Consider the following 19936-nt stretch of genomic DNA (forward strand, 5'->3'; position numbering starts at 1 on the left):
TTTAGAACACCAGGACCAACTCTATAAGGGTTTTTAGTTCTTAATGACTCATTAATGAGCAGGGCAAGTGTACGGTCATACATCACTCTGTATTTCGATAAAGATGTAGTGGAATTGAAAACAGTACAGAGAAGTGTGACAGAATGATTAAACGGGATGGAATTCTTTTCATTTGATGAAAGATTACAGGTAAAGACTTCAGGCTAGGAAAAGAAGATTACTGAAGGAAGGTACAATAGAGGTCTATAAAATCCAAAGTGGAGTGGAATGGCTAAACACAAATTAATTGTTTACTGTGGGACATTCCATGAAGTTACTTGGTGGTACATACATTTTAAAACAAATAGGAGAAATATATATTTTATTTAATGCATAGTTAAACTTTGAACTCATTGCCAGAGCAAGCATTAAAAGCAGTTAATATAGTTGGGGGTTAAAAAAAAGTTTAGACAAATTCCTGTAGGAAAAGTCCCTATACTGTGGAGAAGCTGTGGCTTATCCCTGAGGGAAAGTACTGTAGTATGAAATCTTGCTTCTTTTTGAGATTCTGCAAGGTACTTGTAATCTGGATTGGATTCTGTTAGAAATAGTATGCTGGGCTAGATAAACTTTTGGTTTGACCAATTAGGGCAACTCTTATGTTAAACTTGGTGCATAAGCAACTACAAAGCCAATAACAGAAAGAAAAAACATAATTCTATTAACATTATGGCAGGAATTCCCCATGTTTTATATCCCTGTATTGTCAAAAACTTTTTTTTTCCCCAAGAGTATTGTGTAAAGTTTTGAACACTTAGGAAGAAAGATTTAAACAAGTTAGGGCTCCTTTCTTGTTTGCTAAAGGGGTTCACTGAGTTAGGATATGCTTGAAGTTTGAAAGCTCTACCCTAATCATGATTTTATAAACAGCTGTAAAATAAGTGGACATTCCGTGAAACTAACAACTAGCACATTGTAAGCAAATTGTAGGAAGTATTTTTCACACATTAATGAAACTTTGGTTTCTCCATTGACAAACAAGATTGATTAGACAAACAAGTGGGAGACATCAGCACACATCGCCAGGACGGAACAGTTCTCTTAAGGGCTGCTGAGGAAAGCTACTGCAGGGAGTGTGAGGTTAAAAAGAATCTTCATGCACATTAGTGGGCAAATGATATAGAAACAAATTTGTTACAGCTTGCAAAGTAGACATTGGTGTAGAGCATATTATAGGAAATGTTAAATAGGCTGTTAGCTGTTTCATTCTGATGGAAAGAAGTTTAAAGGAATACAATGCAAAAATATTACTGTAAGGTCTGAGATAGATTAGCTTGCTCCCTCTATATCAGACAGAAAAGCTAATATTCCAACCTGCAGTTCCCTCCCCACACCTCCAATTTCACCCAAAAAATAGCCCTGGTGTTAGCAGCACACTCTCTCCCCCATCCTGACCTCCAGACAAATAGTCCTGGCAGTCTAGCAGCCCCCTTCCCTCCTTGTGGGCCAACTCCCAATGCCCAGGCTACCAAATAAGGGAAAAGATTCCTTATTTAGCAGGCTGACTCTATTTGTTGCATCCTAAGATGTATCACATGGTATTTCAGTAGCCACTGTTCTCTGATATGGTGGCTCAGAGGCAAGAGAAAGTGGACTTCACTCCTACCTTTTCAGGGTAGGTGGTCCTGGCAAGGGGAGTGCTGCTAGACCCCAGGGAAGTGTTGTTTTTTTGTTTTTGTTTTTTTTAAATGTCAGGACAGGGAATCAAGTCAAAGGGAGGGAGGACCTCCATTAGAATACCAGGGATTGAAGGCGTTGATACAGAAAGCAATGTTGGGGGCAGGAGGCTTTGGTTAGGTACAGACTTGACGTGTGGTGGTGGGGGGGTATTTTTAAGTGTTCCCCTTCCTGTCAGTGCCTGATCCAGTTATCCCTCATGAACTTGACAGGAAGGGGGATATTTTAGCAAAGAACTTCAGATTACTGTTGCAGAGAGACCTCCAATTTCAAGGTTTCTGTTATATTGCACCTCATAAGACACATGGTGAGACTAACAGTACCCAAAAATAGAAGTTAATTAAAAACAAAAAATTATCTTAAGAAATTCATCCACATAATAGTACAGTGTTACCAAACAAAAATCTATCTGTTAGTGCTGTCAACATCTCTTTCAATTAATATTCACCTAACATGCCTCAACCTGTCCAATGGTTTCACCCAAGATAGCAAACATCTTCAGAAGGACTTGGTAACCAAAGTTGGCTACATTTCATTTTTCTAAAATCTCTGCAAATTAAAAATGTCTATTAACAAATTAGCCAAAAAAAACTCGGATATTGTGAAAACTCAATAGATTAAAAAAAACACTTTCACACAAAAGATGTACAATGTCTGATGGATATCAACAGCACAGTTCAGGCTTATTCACAATATGTGAAGATGCGTTTCGGCGTCCCATTTAAAGTTCGATCAGATATGTTACACCCTGAGGCAGCAGACTTGTGAAATGGTGGCCACTGTTGGTGTACCGATCAAATAGAAGATAAATGGAAAGATATTTTTTCTTCTATCTTTAAGCACAAATAGCATAAACAGCACCGCATAAGGCTTTTTATCTGTCTGCAATGAAATAGAGGTTTTTTGCCAGGGAGGTTAACGCCTAACCACCCTTTGTGGTGGTGGGAGGGCCTCAGTCTGAGGCTTTTTCCTCTGTTTTTTCAAATTGCATATTGTGATTAAGCCTTAGGTATATTTGTATAGCATAAGTATTACATCATCGATTTTGATTGGCTTACAAAAATACTGACTCATTTCTAGATTTAAAATCTAGCGGAGCTACTATTTTCCATTTAAAAATAAAGTTGTGCTCCCTGTGGAGCAAAAATTAGGGCAAATCATTTCTACATTGTGAAATCAATTCAGGCATGAAAGATTGAAAATTAGCAACTTCATGCTTTTTTGAGAACCAGTGTTCAGTAAACTGGTCTGATTCTTTTGCTTGCATAATGCTGACAAATGTTCTATATGTGTCTTAATTTTAATCTTTCCAATATGCAGAAGAGAAAATGGATGTATGATAACATAGAGTACTCCCCTTGAATTGCAATTTGTGTAAGTAACTTAAATGACAACTGTAAGGTGGGATGTACAGACTCCATTAATTCCATCATATAATAACACACAATACAGTGATCACATTTGATGATCCATAGGTTTCACAGATGAAACAGAGATGTCAGTGGTTGGCAGAAATTATCTCAATAAAAAATTAAGTTCTTTATAAAGCAAAATAAAGTAATTCATGGAATACTTCATGGTGCTTAAAACATGCCAATATTTTCAAATATTTTAATGACAAGCTTGATGGGAATAAAGCAAAACACTCAAACATACTGAGAATAGCTTCACTGTTCAATAGAATTTAATAAAAGGTCATGATTGGCATAGTTGCTCATTTAGAAGCTTTTCTTATCGCTGCAGAGCATATTTCTTAGCTTGAAAACGTGTAATGTATTAGCTTTTCAAACTCTTCTGGAGTAGAATAGATATGGTTCAAACATAATTGTCCTGCAGGGATATTTATCTTGCAAACATTCTAGGAGGCAAACTAGAGTTATAGTTATTTTTCAAAAATTAGTGTTATGAAACACCCCAAACTACACTGAAGTTTGTAGATTTAAAAAAGAAATAGAAGTTTATGAATATTGGAGAGTGAACTGTTAATTGCTATCCTGTTTGTTAAGCCAAAAAATAAATTCAATCAGAGTGGGTTTTTTCAAATTTGAAATTTTGTTTTAAATCTCTATACCATGGCTACAAAAATAAACATTTTACAGATATTTAATGTATACCCATGGTACCTACAATAATAGTGATAAAGACAAAGCTAAATAGATTATCATAGTATTAATCAGGTATTCTGTCAGCTACACATATTATCCCAGGACAAGCAGGCAACATATTCTCATACATGGGTGATATCACATACAGAGCCCTGGTATGGACACTTGAAAAGTGAATCGCAACTTTAAAGTTTAGAAAGTTTGTGATCAGCCCGCACCGTGCATGTGTAAGTGCCTTCCCGCCTGATGTGGGCGACACCACACTCATCGACCCCGGCAGGAACTTCTCCGATGTCGCAACATCCAGTGGGTAAGTCGGCTAAGAAGCCTTCTCCTACCCCATCTGAGAGGTCAAAATGGCATTGAGTTGAGTCATGCCAACCTCAATAAAGTCCTATAAGAGCCCTGTCCTGATCTCGGTGAGTACCTCGACATCGGCCTCCTCATCACCCCCAGTGGTACCGGCGAAAAATCCAGTGGTACCGGTGCTCTCCCTCAAGCAAAAGATTGACAATATGCTTCAGGAGGAATTGGGTGAGCATTTTCAAATGTTGGTGCTGACTCAACTTATGGCCACGTTGACACCGACTCTCCAGGCCATGTCAACACCGGCTCTCCAAGTGATGGTTCAGTCTGAGTAAATAATGACATTGACCGCACCTCAATCTGATGCTCCAACGGTGCGGAGACCATCGACACGGGAGTTGATCGATCTCTCTCCACGGCGCCAGTCGTCCTCGACACAAACATCAAGAGAGGTTACTCCGGTGCGGTACCGAAAGCACTCTCATAAAACCAAACATCTCAAAGCCTCGACACCATCCTCAAACCATATAGGATTCGGATTTATTTGGAAACTCTGAACAGGAACCACGCTCTACTGCAGATGAGGGCTCTTCTGGTTCAAATTCACCTCAGCGATCGCCTCAACGACCTTCTGCTTTTTCTTAGTGGTCTTCTTTTTCTAAATTTCTACGTCAGATGTCTGAGGATCTTTCCATCTCAGTAGAAGCGGATTTCAAGCTTAGCAAGGAGTTCTTGAGGCTTTGGATTATGGCCAGCCTCCTAAAGACCTGCTGAAGCTCCCGCTCCATAACATTTTATGAGAGACTTTCTACAAGAACCTCGAGTCTCCTTTCTCCATTCTGGTGGCTCCTAAAAAACTGGACTCTTTGTATAGGGTAGTTCCTATTCCAGGTTTTGCTAAACCACAGCTCCTTCATGAATCTTTAGTGGTTGAATCCTCTCTAAAGAAATCATCTGGAGCTAGTGTCTATGCAACTGTACCTCCTGGCAGAGAAGGTAGGGCAATGGACAAGTTTGGTAAGCGTTTTTACCAGAATGCAATGTTGGCCAACAGAGCTGGTAATTATAATTTCCATTTTTCATTTTACCTGAAATATTTGATCAAACAACTTGCGTCTTTATAAAAGTATATTCAATCCTGTAAGCAGCCGAGATTCCAACAACTCATTACTTCGACTTTTCAGTTGTGAAAATATATGATACTTTTGAGCTTACATCATGAGCTGCAGCCATGTTGATGGCCATGAGGTGTCTTGCCTGGCTTCGTGTTTCTGAGCTTGATGTAAATCAGGACCGCTTGACCAATGCTCCCTGTCCAGGCGATGAACTTTTTGGACCATCCATGGATATGACTACTCAATTGCTATCTGCTCATGAGACACGTTGGGATACTTTGATTAAACCAAAGAAGAAGCCTCAAGCACCCCATACTTTTAGGCCCGCTTCTTCGTACCAGCACAGGTTTTCGGCTAAGCCTGTTCCTCCTGCTCCTTCTCAACCTAGGAAACAAAAGCAGCAACCACATCAGCAACCTAAACAGCAGGCTGCTCAACAAAAGCCCACACAGCCTTTTTGACGTGTTCCTCAGGAGCATAGCCACAGTTCCCATTCTCACATCTCTGCCTCAGCTGATCGGAGGGCGGCTTCAACATTTCATCAACCGGTGGGAGCTCATTATACAGATCTCTGGATTCTAGACGTCATTCATCACAGGTATGCTCTCCACTTTCATACCCTACCTCCGGATCATCCTCCAAGAGAGTCTATTTCAGACATTGTACAGTCTTCTCTTCTCATTCAGGAGATTCAATCCCTCTTTCTTCTAAATTCCATCAAAGATGTTCCTTTATCTCAGCCTTCAAACCCAAGGTCATTGGTCTACCAGGGAGCGTAAATTTCACATCAATTTCCTCGAGCTCCGAGCGATATATTATGCTCTCAAAGCTTTCCAACACCTCTTGAGTCTTCAAATCCTCCTCCTTCGTACAGACAATCAAGTAGCAATGTACTACATAAACAAGCAAGGAGGCACGGGCTCTCTCCTGTTATGTCAGGAAGCTCAGAAAATCTGGCTTTGGGTGACGGCTTGCAGCATTTTCATAAGGGCTATCTACATTCAAGGGGAGAAGAGTTCCCTCGCAGACGATCTCAGCAGAATTCTTCAGCCTCATGAAAGGACTCTCAACTCTGCGACTCTCCATCACATCTTCGCTCAATAGGGCACTCCTCAGGTGGACTTGTTTGTGACCTATCACAATCACAAGTTGCCCCAGTTTTCTCCAGATTTTACTCTTCTTACTGTCTGGAAGCCGATGTGTTTCTCCTGGATTGGACGGGCCTGTTCTTATATGCATTCCCTTCAACTCCTCTCCTGTTAAGGACTCTGTTCAAACTCAAAAGAGAGTCAACCACCATGATTCTCATTGCTCCTCAGTGGCCCAGGCAGCATTGGTTCTCCCTTCTACTTCAGCTCAGCACCAGGGAGCCAATGCCTCTGCAAATTCTTCCTATTCTGCTTACTCAGAAACAAGGATCGCTTCTACATCCCAACCTGCAATCGTTACACTTGACAGCTTAGTTTCTCTCAGGCTGAACCCATATGAATTACATCTCTCAGCCTGTTCGCCTCCAGGAAGCCAGCCACACAACAATGTTATCAATAAAAGTGGACTAGGTTTCTTCATGGTGTCTTCTTCATCATCATGATCCAACTTTCTTATCAGTGGAACTGGTGTTGGATTATCTACTTCGTCTGTCTGACTCTGGACTCTAATCCACTTCTATTACAGTCCATCTCAGTGCTATTACAGCTTTTCATCTGGCAGTCGAGGCTAAACCTCTTACTGTGCTCTTCCCTTGGTCTCCAGGTTCATGAAAGGACTTTTTAATGTGAAACCACTTCTCAAACTTCCTCCAGTAGTCTGGGATCTTAATGTGGTTCTTTCCTGGTTGATGAAGCCTCCGTTTTGAACAGCTCATCTCATGTTTCTCACCTGGAAAGTTTTTTTTTTCATTCCTCTCACTTCTGCCAGGAGGGTCAGTGAGTTGCAAACAGTGGTGGCAGATCCAAGCTTCACAGCGTTTCACCATGATAAAGTGGTTCTATGCACACACCCAAAATTTCTTCCGAAAGTGGTGATGGAGTTTCATCTCAATCAGTTGATTGTTCTTCCAGTTTTTTTCCCTAAGCCTCATTCTTATGCAGGAGAAACGGTCCTTCAACTCTGTACTGTAAGCGTGCTTTGGCCTATTACATCGACAGGACAAAACCACATCGCCCATCTCCTCAACTCTTTGTCTCATTTGATCCTAACAAGTTGGGGCATCTGTTTCCAAGCGAACGATTTCCAATGGGTAGCTATGCTCAGACTGGACGACACCTGTAGAGTCATGACACAGCTCACAAAATCTGAGCTTTGGCAGCTTCGGTTGCTTTCTTCAGATCTTATCCTATTGAGGAAATCTTTAAAGCTGTTACTTGGTCCTCAGTCCATACATTCACTTCACATTACTGTCTGGAGTCTTTCTCCAGACGAGATGGGCACTTGGGCCAGTCAGTATTACAAAATTTATTTTCTTGAAGGCCAACACTCCCACCATCCCATTCTGGTTGGCTTGGAGGTCACCCATGTGTGAGAATATGCTGCCTGCTTGTCCTGGGATAAAGCAGTTACTTACCATAACAGATGTTATCCAGGGACAGCAGGCAGATATTCTCACAACTCACCCACCTCCCCGGGTTGGCTTCTTAGCTGGCTTATCTTAACTGAGGGAACGCACACCTACGTCAGGTGGGAAGGCACTCGCGCATGCATGGTGCGGGCTGATCGTGAACTTTCTAAACTTTAAAGTTGCGATTCACTTTTCAAATGTCCGTACCGGGGCTCCGTCGGTGATGTCACCCATGTGTGAGAATATCTGTCTGCTGTCCCTAAATAACACCTAAGTAACTGCTGTACCTGCCTATATCATAAACCAGAATTGATAGTCTTTTAATAGAAAAAGCCAACAAATAGCAATGGTGAGAAACAGACAATTGGCTCCATGTGTGCACTCTGTCCATTAATCTATACATTTTATTTACTTTATTGGTATATGAGGATATGGTAACTCACTTTGGATGAAATCTAGTGGGAACTTAATCTGGACTCAGATTTCTTCCTCAGAGCCTGTTTATATAACATAAGAGGTATTAAATCTTAATAATACAATGATCAAGAAGGAGTGGAAGAACCAAAAATATCATCACACACTAAAACTACACTTGGAACACTACAGACAATCTTTCAATCAATGGAGATAAAGCCTCAGGATTGGAGAGAGCCACAGATTTAGCTCAACTTCCCAAACATCATAGGCACAAAAAACCTGTGGAATGCTGAAAATAATTGCAAAAAAAAAAGACAATATAACCATGTGAGCATCTCTTTATTTCAAAAGCATCCCCTATGTGGACCCGCATTTCATGGCTCAACCATCAGTTCTTCAGGGCTACTGGGTAGTAAGTGCTGAAACAAAGCAAAAAAATACTATTTATCTTATTCTGAAAAATGCTACAGAATGACATTAATATTGTTAGTACTCACTGTGATGTTGCTGATTTCCTCTGTCAGCTTCAGCGTTCAGAACATGGCGCCACAGAATTATAACCACCCCTACCGTTCAACGTCTCTTCTGATTGGTGGGGGGCATGGCAGTCTCACTGGCAAGGAATTAACAGACAATGCATAAAGGATCTCAAAGGCACTAGTAAAAGTAAAACCAGTTAATAGACAGTGCAACCTAAGGGGATGAACAGTACTAATGTGTATATCCACTGTTCCTGTCGTTGTAAGGTTAACCTTAGAGAATGACACGGGGAAAAAAATTTGTCTCCACCTTGTCTCTACGAGCTCGGTCCCCATCTCCGCAAACCATCAGATCCCATCTGCACAAGCATTAAATAGTTTTATACTGAACTTATTTTATTAAAGTATAAAAAAAAATAATTGTACATTTGTCATTTTATAAATCAAAGTTCTGGCTGCCAAACTTCCGATCGCCATGGTCCGGGCATGTTCCTCCTCCTTTCCCCTCACCTTTGCTGACAATTTTAATTTTTTTGTCTCTGAGCTGCCTGAGCCTTTTATCAAGTCACGGCTACCTGAAACTTTTCCTCTGACAAAACTTCCTGTTTCCGGTTGGGTCGGAGAAGTTTTAAGCAGCTGCTGTGCAACTTGTTTAAAGTCTTGTGCCGCTTGGAGTATCGCCGGTGAAGGGAAGGGAGGGAGATGCCCGGACGGTGGTGATCGGGAGGGAGGGGGCTGCTAGACCGTACAATCGGTGACCATGCGCATTCCCTCACTTATCTGCAGAGACAAGGCCATTCACCGCTCCATGGGGCGGTGAATGGCCTTGTCCCCATATTCGCGGTGACCACTTTTTTTCTCCCTGCTTCGGCGGGTTACCCACGGCTAGCCGCAGGTAATAGCCACCGTATCATTCTCTAGTTAACCTACAATCCCCTCTCCTGATTGACGGGGGGATATGGTTCACTACAAAACAGTGCAAATCTGTGAACGAACGAGAAAATTGTAAACAATGCTGGACCATAGGTGCCTAAATCAACTTCTATTGAGTGCACCGAGGTGCTCAGTTAATCTCAATTGTAGTTTTCTGCTTGTGTGGCCAATATATAATTTATGATAAGGACGTAGTATTTATTGCATATAACACAAAAGCAGTATCACATATGGAGGCATGGTGCAAAGTGTACCTCTTCAGATCTTGAGGATTCACAAAATCACTGACAATACAATACAACTATTTATATCAGTAATTAATGTTTCCTTTACGTCTAAGTCATGTTATCAGTATTCAAATGCCAAGGTTATATAAGGATCACAAAATATTGGTTGATACTTGGAAAACTATAAGATATATAAGTAATCTAACTCCTATTCCAATAACTAAATCAACGACTCAAACAATATGGCTCAATCCAAAGATCAAAGTTGGCGGTTTTAAAATTATCTGGAAACATTGATGATTGCTGGAATTCGGATTTTAGAAGATGTAATAAATAAAGGTAAACTGCTTGAATTTTCACAATTGCAAAATAAATTCGGTTTGAATAAATCACAATATTTCAGATGGATGCAATTGAAGCAGGCCATTCAGGTAGGGTTCCCTGAATGGAAAAATCTTAATAATTATCATAATATAGAATTCTTATGTTTTCAGATAGATTCCATGGGTCACCAGGCCGCAAGGTGGTATAAATTAATATCTGAATTTGTATATAAAAAGAAAAAAAATGGTCTTAGAGATATTTGGAGCATTGAGATTAAGCATCAGATCAATGCATCTCAATGGCCACGACTTTGGTCTTGGAGGATAAGATGTACACTGTCAGCATCTATGAGACAAACTTGGTTTTTTATTTTACATAGAGCTTTATGGACCCCTACACGTTTACATAGAATTGATAGCTCTAAGTCTAATAGATGCTGGCATTGTCATCTTGAAGCAGGGACATTAGATCATCTTTTATTCTATTGTCCATTCATATTAACATTTTGGAAATCAATTTGGCCCCAAATCAATAGGATGTTAGAAAATCCTGTAGCCTTGACATACGATACAATTCTATTTGGTACTGCAATGAGATCTCAAAGTCAAATTTCATCAAATAACAACAAACTTTTATTTATAATGACTGGAATAGCAGTACAACAAATTACACACAATTGGAAAAATTGTGACAGATTGAACTATAATTTTTGGTGGAACTCAGTTTGCCATATATATAAAATGGAACATACATTTGCAACACAAAAAGGATATATGGATAAATTCAAAAAGATTTGGGGACCATTAACAAAATATTGTAATAATTGAATTTCATTTTCCCATAATAAGAAAATAGTTAAAGAAGAAAGGGAGGGAGGGGATATGGGAGAGGGATTTATACTCTTTATTATAAATTATAAATAAAATATTATTAATAGATGGTATTCTTACATGAAAACAATGTAATAAAGGGAGGGGAAAAAGGTTAATAATTTAAAAAATAATTGATAAAATCATTACAATATATATGTTGTATAACTTTATAAGAAAAATAATTACAGTTCTATGATATATAAAATCATAAGAAATATAAGATAAGAAATGTTATGTATAAAATACATTATAGAAATATCAAGTGTATTATTAAGATAATTGTATGAAAATTTATGACACTTGTTGTTAAATGAAAAAAAATCAATAAAAAACTTAAACAGTAATTTTCAACAGGTAATCATTGCGGTTTACAGTACGATGATTTTACATTCATGTGTAAAGCCTGCTTATATGCTCTTTTAATAACACAAGTAGGGTAACCTCTCTCATTTAACCTATTTGACTGGCTAGAGGATTGTTGCATGAATTCTTCCTTGGTTGAACACAGTCTCCGGTACCTTAAAAATTGAGATATTGGCAAACTGTACTTCAAATGAGGGGGATGAAAACTCCCAAAGAGCAGAAAACTATTACGGTCCATGACCTTTCTGAACACTGTAGTCTTAATGGTCCTGTCATTCAAAGTGACACTAACATCCAAAAAAGAAATCTTCTCCTGACTGCATTGCATCACAAACTCAATCCTGGAGTGTCTTTCATTTAACCAGAGCACAAAAGCGTCCAACTGTCACTAGTCCAGACCACAAAGATGTCATCTATGTCGTCTATAAACCTAATCCAACACTTTGTGTACTGTTAGAAGGAAGATGTCAACACCCATTGAGATTAACTGAGTACTGCAGTTCACTCAATAGAGAGTTGATTCAGGCACTTATGGTCGAGCATTGTTTACAATTTTCTCGTTCGTTAACAGATTTGCGCTGTTTTGTAGTGAACCATATCCCCCGTCAATCAGGACTATTGATTGGTTTTACTTTTACTATTGCCTTTGAGATCCTTTAAGCATTGTCTGTATGTCCTTGCCAGTGAGTCTGCCACGCCCACCACCAATCAGAAGAGACATTGAATGGTAGGATTAGTTATAACTCTGTGGCGCTATGTTCTGAACGCTGAAGCTGACAGATGAAAGCAGCAACGTCACAGTGAGTACTAACAATATTAATGTCATTCTGTAGCATTTTTCAGAATAAGATACATAGTATTTTTTTGCTTTGTTTCAGCACTTACTATCCAGTAACCCTGAAGAATTGGCGGTTGATCCATGAAACGCGGGTCCACATAGGGGGTATGTTTTTGAAATAGAGGTGTTCACATGGTTACATTATCTTTTTGTTTGCAATTATTTTCAGTGCTCTGAATGGTTTTTGTGCCTATAATTGGGAAGTTGTGCTAACTTTTGTGACTCTCCCCTATCCTGAGGCTTTTTCCTCCTTTAATTGAAAGATTGTCTGTAGTGCCATGAATATAGTTATAGTGGCACCATATAATGTATGGTAACATAATAATAGCTTTATTTATATCCTGTCATACCTTTTCAGTTCAAGACAGTGTACAATAATAGCAGAGTATATTGAGCTTACCATGCAAATAGTTAGGCATAGATATTACAGCATTAGTTTAGAGTGGGAACATACAAGTAGAGCTTATAGCAATAAAAGAAGATACAGCAATGGATGAAGAGAGGTGCCTTTGATTGCATCATTAGATTAGAGTTGGAACATAGAAGCAGAGATCTCCATAATTGAGTCCACTTCTCATCATTATCTTTCAAATGGGCCAAACCTTTTTCTCTCCAATTTTGCTGATAATTTCATACAACATTATATTAAACTGTCTTCACTTGTGAGCAATTGCTAATTTTGCCACTAAGAGCATATAACTAGCAAAATTCATGCTATCTAGTGTTAAGAATTCTTCTCCAGTGTGTACATGTTACAGGATTAATGAATAACTGCATGGTTCTGTTGCGGGTACACAGGAGTCCATACTGTAGCTGCTGATTCCTGTTTCCTGTAAATTGCAGAAGGATATCTCTTTAGGAACTTGATCTCAACCCCTTCTGCAGTGGAGCACAACAACCTCCTCAGTTTTTCCCTTTGCAATCGAACTCAGGTGTATTTTGTTCTGCTCTGTTTTTTCTTTATTTTTGGGTCTTTTTCCATCGGATATTTGAAATTCTTCATAGCTTTGGTACTTGGAGATCCCCTGCTCAGGCGTACTCCACCGGGGAAAGGAAGCAGTTCTGCATGGGAAGACTTCTGCTCCCAGGCCACTGATGCCCCTTGTTGTTGCGGGACCCTTTTTCAAGGGTCCTGCGGCAACAAGGGGGCATCCGTGGAAAATCAGGGGTGGAAAACTGCACGGGGACACTAGGAAATTCTTTTTCACTGAAAGGGTGGTTGATCGCTGGAATAGTCTTCCACTTCAGGTTATTGAAGCCAGCAGCGTGCCTGATTTTAAGGCCAAATAGGATAGACACGTGGGATCTATTCACAGAGAAAGGTAGGGGAGGGTCATTGGGGTGGGCAGACTAGATGGGCAGTGGCCCTTATCTGCCGTCTATTTCTAAGTTTCTATGTAATCTCACAGAGCACCTATAGAGCCAGCCTTCTTTGGGTTCCTTCAGGAGCTTGGGGTCCGTCCCCCTGAAAGTGGCTCAACTGTTGATTTAGTCAGGGGCTTGAGCACAGGCTTTGTGGCCCCTGACTAAGAACCCTAAGGGTATCGGGGAGCAGGCAGTATAATTTCTCCCCCCATCGCTGCATGAAGAATCTCGAGGTGGAAGTCAACGATTGGGGTCCAGCTGGCCAGCAGATTTCCTTCGACAGTTGAGGTCTGAGCATTTTCAGACGCACAAATCCTTTCCCTGTAGCCAAGGCTGATTCACCCAAACAGGCATGAAAAGTCACAGTGAGTACTCCATTATTCCCTATGGGGAATATCGGAGAGTCTGGAGTTTTACTGGTTTCTAGGGTTAATACTTGGGTCCTCCTCCTCTAAAACCCTAAAATCACTATTTTTTATTCAGCATAAATTTTTATGATGGCAGCCATCTTGAATTATTAGTGATCTGATTTTAAAGTCATTTTCTCTGATTCAAAACTGCTTATTTTTGCAAGTGACTGTCCCTGATGGATACCCCAGATCTTTCTAGTCCCAGATCATGCTTTGGTTGTACCAGGGCTGTGGAGTCTGAGTCGAGGAGTCGGAGGAAATTTCAGGTACCTGGAGTCGGAGTCAGAAGTACAAAAAACTGAGGAGTCTGAGTCGGAACATTTATCTACTGACTCCATTTTTGAACTTGGCATACCAATCACGAGTGATTCTTTCAGCTATAGCACCCACAATATACACAGCACAAATGTTGCGAGCAGCTTCTGCGGCCTTAGAACCTTGATTAAAAGCAAAAAAAAGGTGGTGTTGAAAATGCTCATTTCTCTCAACTTGACATTCCATTTTAACGATCTGAAAATTAACCAGTGCTGTGGAGTCGGAGTCGGAGGAAATTTCGGGTACCTGGAGTTGGAGTCGGAGTCTGAAGTACAAAAAACTGAGGAGTCTAAGTCGGAACATTTATCTACCGACTCCACAGCCCTGGTACTAATGACTCCAAGCTTTCTGATCATCTTTTTGTTTACACAACATTTAAATGGCTTAACTATAATATCAAAGAATTGACAATAATCCAGCTTTTTTTTCTTTTGTGCTCTTTCTTATGTGCTCTAGTCTTAATTACATGCAGACCGAGTCATAGAAACATAGAATATGACGGCAGAAAAGGGCTATAGCCCATCAAGTCTGCCCACTCTAATGACCCACCCCCCTGTCTTTACTCCCTTAGAGATCCCACGTGAATGTCCCATTTTCTCTTAAAATCTGACACGCTGCTGGCCTCAATCACCTGCAGAGGTAGACTGTTCCAATGATCGACCACCCTTTCTGTGAAGAAGTATTTCCTGGAATCACCTCGAAATTTCCCTCCCCTGATTTTCAGCGGATGCCCTCTGGTGGTCGAAGGACCTATAGGACAGAAGATATCATCTTCCACCTCGATACGGTCAAGCGTTATTGGAAGATGACCCGGTATATAAATTGAAGACTAGATTAGATTATTCATTTGGCACCAGAAATTTATTCTCCCCAATGTTTTGGGCATCTATTTGTACTGACCAGTCATTCAAGTAGGGGCCGGCCAGCTGCCAAAGCTTCCATTGTCAGATGGATCCGCATGGCAATCACCTATTCCTACAATTCCACTGAAAACCAGCCACCTATTTCTCTTGCAGCACATTCCACCAGAGGTATAGCGACCTCTTGGGCAGAACCTCAGGCTGTTTTGCCGATGACATCCTCAGAACTGCTACTTGGGCTACTCTGCACACCTTTACAAAGTTCTTCAGAGTGAATGTGGAGGCTTGAGAGGATGCCGCCTTTGGGTCCTCAGTTCTGTGGGCACATTCATCTGTCTCTCCCTAGCTATATGGTACTTCTTTGGTACATCAACTATAGTATGGACTCCTGTGTATCTGTAACAGAATGACAGATTAGGTTCTTATCTCATTAATCTGGGTTCTGTTAGGATACACAGGAGTCCGTACTACCCTCCTTATGTGGATTGGTTTTAATTTGCCCAATTTCTGCCTTAGACATTACCAGTGTCTGTCGCAGGACATCTTCTGTTATGGTAAGAGCGGATAGCGTAGCTGGTTTTAAGAAAGATTTGGACAATTTCCTGGAGGAAAAGTCCATAGTCTGTTATTGAGAGAGACATGGGGGAAGCCATTGCTTGCCCTGGATTGGTAGCATGGAATGTTGCTGCTCCTTGGGTTTTGGCCAGGTACTAGTGACCTGGATTGGCCACTGTAAGAAAGGGCTAATGGGCTTGATGGACCATTGGTTTGACCCAGTAAGGCTATTCTTATGTAAGAAAGGATGTGTTTCAGGTACTGAGGTTTCTCCTTTTCTTTCCCCTTAGGAGAGTCTTATAGCTTCTGCTCCTTAGCAGATTGGCTTTGAGTTACTCATGTGAGTTATTTATTGTTATTTGTTTACTCGTTAAATGTTAATCATTGTTCTATTTTCTAAGTTTCAGAGCACAGCAGAAGGTTTATTGCAGGGGAATTCCTTGTACCTATCCTCCTCTTTTCTTGTGACATTCATTGAAGTTTGATTGCTTTGGTACCAACTGTGGAGGGTGCTGTGCTCCACTGCAGAAGGGGAGGAGTTGAAGTTCTTAAAGAGATACCCTTCTGCAGTTCATGGGAAATGGGAATCGACAGCTACAGTACGGGCTCCTGTGTGTCCTAACAGAATCCAGATTAACGAGGTAAGAACCTAATCTGTTAAGATAGCTCCATAAACTAGTATTTGATCTCAAAACAGTACCCAGAAAGTGGCAGTCTTATTACCTATGTTTGAAAGAACCTTCTCCACTTAGTTTCTCTAGCATAAGTCACTCCAAGAGGCAAGCATTTTATATAGTTTCACCAGATCAAAGGTGCACAGTGGAGCATCTTATACTTGGAGTATGCCCTCCTGTGGTTGAATTGTTTCTCCTATTTCTCTGGTGACGATGTCTGATGTACTTCTCTTTCCCAGTTAGAATGAAGTTACTTAAGCATTAGATTCCTGGCTGAAGTAAAATGGTATGACATTTGGCATAAAGCCCTTAGGCAGTTTGTCTTTCAGGAAATCTCTTCTAAGGGGAATAATTTGCTAAGATATTCCCTGTAGCATTGGGTGAAGTGATCTAGCTGGAGTGCAAAAGGTTTTGGGGAAGTTCTGCATTTTGCTAAGATAAACTCCATCTTTAATAAAATCTATAACCCTAGTTAGTTATACTGTTCCAGCCATTGAAATTGAATTCTATTCTCAAAACCTGTTCGGAACAAAGGGTTTCCTAACATGAGAGAATAATCTATCTTCAGACCTAGATATGAAACTACCTTACGTCAGAGCAATGGAGTGGAGAGACTAAAGTAGTTTTGAAGCATTGTGATGATATGGAGAATATTTTGTTGGGAAGAGTAGCAAGTTCCTCTATTTCTACCTAGTGCTATACACTGCTCCTAGTCCACCAGAGAAATAAATTCCTAAGTTTTACCTCCAAGAAGTATTTCTTCAAATTTGGTAAGGTCAACAATCTCATTTTAACTGGATCATTAAAGTCTTGAGTCCTAATCTAGGCTTGTGAGCCACCCAGAATAAAGGGAAAGGTTCTTTGATGGGCCTTAGAAGCTGTCTGGGATATAGAAACATGACAGCAGATAAAGCCCAAATGGCACATCCAGTCTGCTCATCTGCAGCATCCACAATTTCCTCCTCTTCCTATGAAATCTACATGGTAAGGAAATAAAAAGATACAGTAAGGAGTGAACCACTTTCATCTTGAGCAAGTTGACTCTAGAATTGACAGATTTAGCCAGGAACCTCCACTGATTTAAGATGTAGCCTAATCTTTTACAGAATAGGTGAGAATTGAAGCTTGTAAAGGCTCATGATGTTGGCAGGAAGTATTATTCTCAGGTATCTCGTGCTATAAAAATGGAAATTGTGGCTTTATGACCTTGACAGCCCTTTCCAGGATCATCATTCAGTTTATATCCAGAAACAAATCTGTAGTCCCTACACAGTCATATAAATTAATGGAGGTTTCTCTATCAAAATCAACAGTGCATGATTAGCATACAATGCTAGCTTCCAGTGCAAAAGTGACACAAGTTTTGACAAGTGGGTTTCTTCTCTGCACCTGCGAGGATTGTAGAAACCACCATCTATATTTTTCAACTCTACCTCCTTGTGTCACTGGGCAGAGACTCAGCTCCTCAGTTTTTTTTTCATTTGCAAGTGAGTTGAGAGAGTGTCTTCATCTGCTCTGCATCTGATTTATTTTTTTTTTTTTAAAATCCAACTTTTGAGGCTTTCTGTTGCTGCTGAAGTTCCCAGTATTTCTGGGACAGCTGTGCCTGGGAGTAGGTACAGTCTTTGGATTAGAGGGCTGTAGCTGGGGGAGAAGAGAACCTATCTAGCTGGCTTGCACTAATTTATAAGGCAGCTCAGGGAGAGTTTCCCTGAGAATGCAATGTGCTCCTGATTTTTCAGGGACTGGAGCACAGGCTGAGTGACCCCGTGTTGGTCCTGAAGGCTGTAGTGGGTGCCAGCTGTGTCCCCCTTCCCACTGAGGACAATGAGGAGCTAGAAGAGTCAAGGGTTTCAGATACTTGGGGTCTGACTAAGAGGCAGCCCAAAGAGACGAGCCCCTGGAAGAATTTACAACTTGTCTGAGGCAGAAATCTTCTCCATAATCCAGCTGAGGTAGGCACAGCACCTTCCAGTTTTGTGAGTACAGTGGATTATGGGAGACATTTGGGAAACGGGTCCTGAAAATTAAATTTTTGAGGGTATCTGGGACTTCGGCTTCCTTTAGGGTCCCCCATCTCCCAAAACTCTTTACCTGAATTTTTAGAACTTTATTAAAGCTCTCCTGGGCTGTTTTCTGTGCCAAAATTCTGCCACCGTGGTTATCTTGGATGTCCCAATTTTATTTTGAAATCCTCTATTTGCCTCAATCCCCCCCCCCCTGATTTTACTAAAAATCGATTACTATGGACTTTTCAAGCTGTCTGACCCCTATTTCCTGCCAGATTTGCTCTGCCATGGAGAACGTGGGGATAGGTGGGAGCGCTGGGCTTAACCCCCTTTGGTCCCTCCAGGATCTTAGAGTCAAATGAAGTTTGTTTATCAGGGCATAAATCCCCCCTAGAGCTCTTGAATGGCGACTCGGCATCTGTGGCGAAACGCAAATGTGGAGATGCCTCTGAATCCATGAGGGCAGAAGAAATTCCCCTGTTGAGATTCTCAGGGGATCTAAGGGATTTGATCTGGTTTTGTAAATTTGATGTTTGAAGCTTATGTAAAATATAAAGCATCTGCACAGGCTGGAGTATCGCTGGTCACTGCACATGTGGGTTTACCTTTGCAGAGCGCAGTTCCCCAGCAGAAAAACTTTGCTTCAGGAACCAGAGGTCCAGTCGGAAAAAGACTGTAATGACTGAAGGTCTTTACTCCCTCAAAATGAATGCGCAGGTTTAGGAGATTCTATGTCTCAAGTGTGTGATAAATCAAGAACCCAGGAGTGTGCAGACTTTTCAAACCAGCGGATTTGATGGAAGCCATTACAGTATCTCTGCGGGAATTAAATTTGGAACTCCCGCAGATTTCCACAGCTCAAATTTCACTTATGAGCAGCTCTAAGACCAGTCCACATTTTTTCCTTCATATCCAGATGTAATCATAATGCTGATGGAGCACCAGGAGGTGCCAGAGGGCCCTCTGAGGGTTGCCAAGGCCATGACAAAATTGTATCCGATGGCACCTGATTTCCAGCACTTGTTGCCCCACCTAAGGTGGATTTGTTAGTAGTGCAAGTAACTAAACGTACTTCGCTCTTTAGTGAAGGAGGAGTGATATTAAAGAATGCACAGGATCGCAGGGTAGACTTGGTCCTCAAAAGACATTTTAAGGCTTTAGCTCTGGATCTGAAAGCGACAGCTGCGGCTTCCTTTGTGGTGCATGCCTGTCGTAAGATGCTATGCCAGACTGCTCGGATGAGAGCACATACCCCCAAGTGTTGCTGTCAGGGGGTGGATTATATAATAAGTAAACACACTTCTACTTGTCATCAGAAACAAAACAGGTTCATACGTGTAACACAAACACTAATACCATACTGTATTATACAGGGGCATTGCAACAAGTGCCCAGAGGGAAAGAACAACCAATAAAATGAAAAATGAGGAAAAAGCCTCAGATCCCAACCTCCACCCTACAGTGATAAGTGGCAGGTATAGCAGGGTAAACATCAT

The 19936-nt window shown here is 40.9% G+C and overlaps 1 protein-coding gene across 7 annotated transcripts in view; it reads left to right on the plus strand.

The window, feature by feature from the left end:
- WAC (WW domain containing adaptor with coiled-coil) overlaps positions 1-19936 on the plus strand; it is a 351928-nt gene that overhangs the window by 205877 nt on the left and 126115 nt on the right. The gene's annotated exons all lie outside the window — the stretch shown is intronic.

The sequence above is a fragment of the Geotrypetes seraphini genome, chromosome 2 (genome assembly GCF_902459505.1).
Source record: "Geotrypetes seraphini chromosome 2, aGeoSer1.1, whole genome shotgun sequence".
Classification (NCBI taxonomy): Eukaryota; Metazoa; Chordata; class Amphibia; order Gymnophiona; family Dermophiidae; genus Geotrypetes; species Geotrypetes seraphini.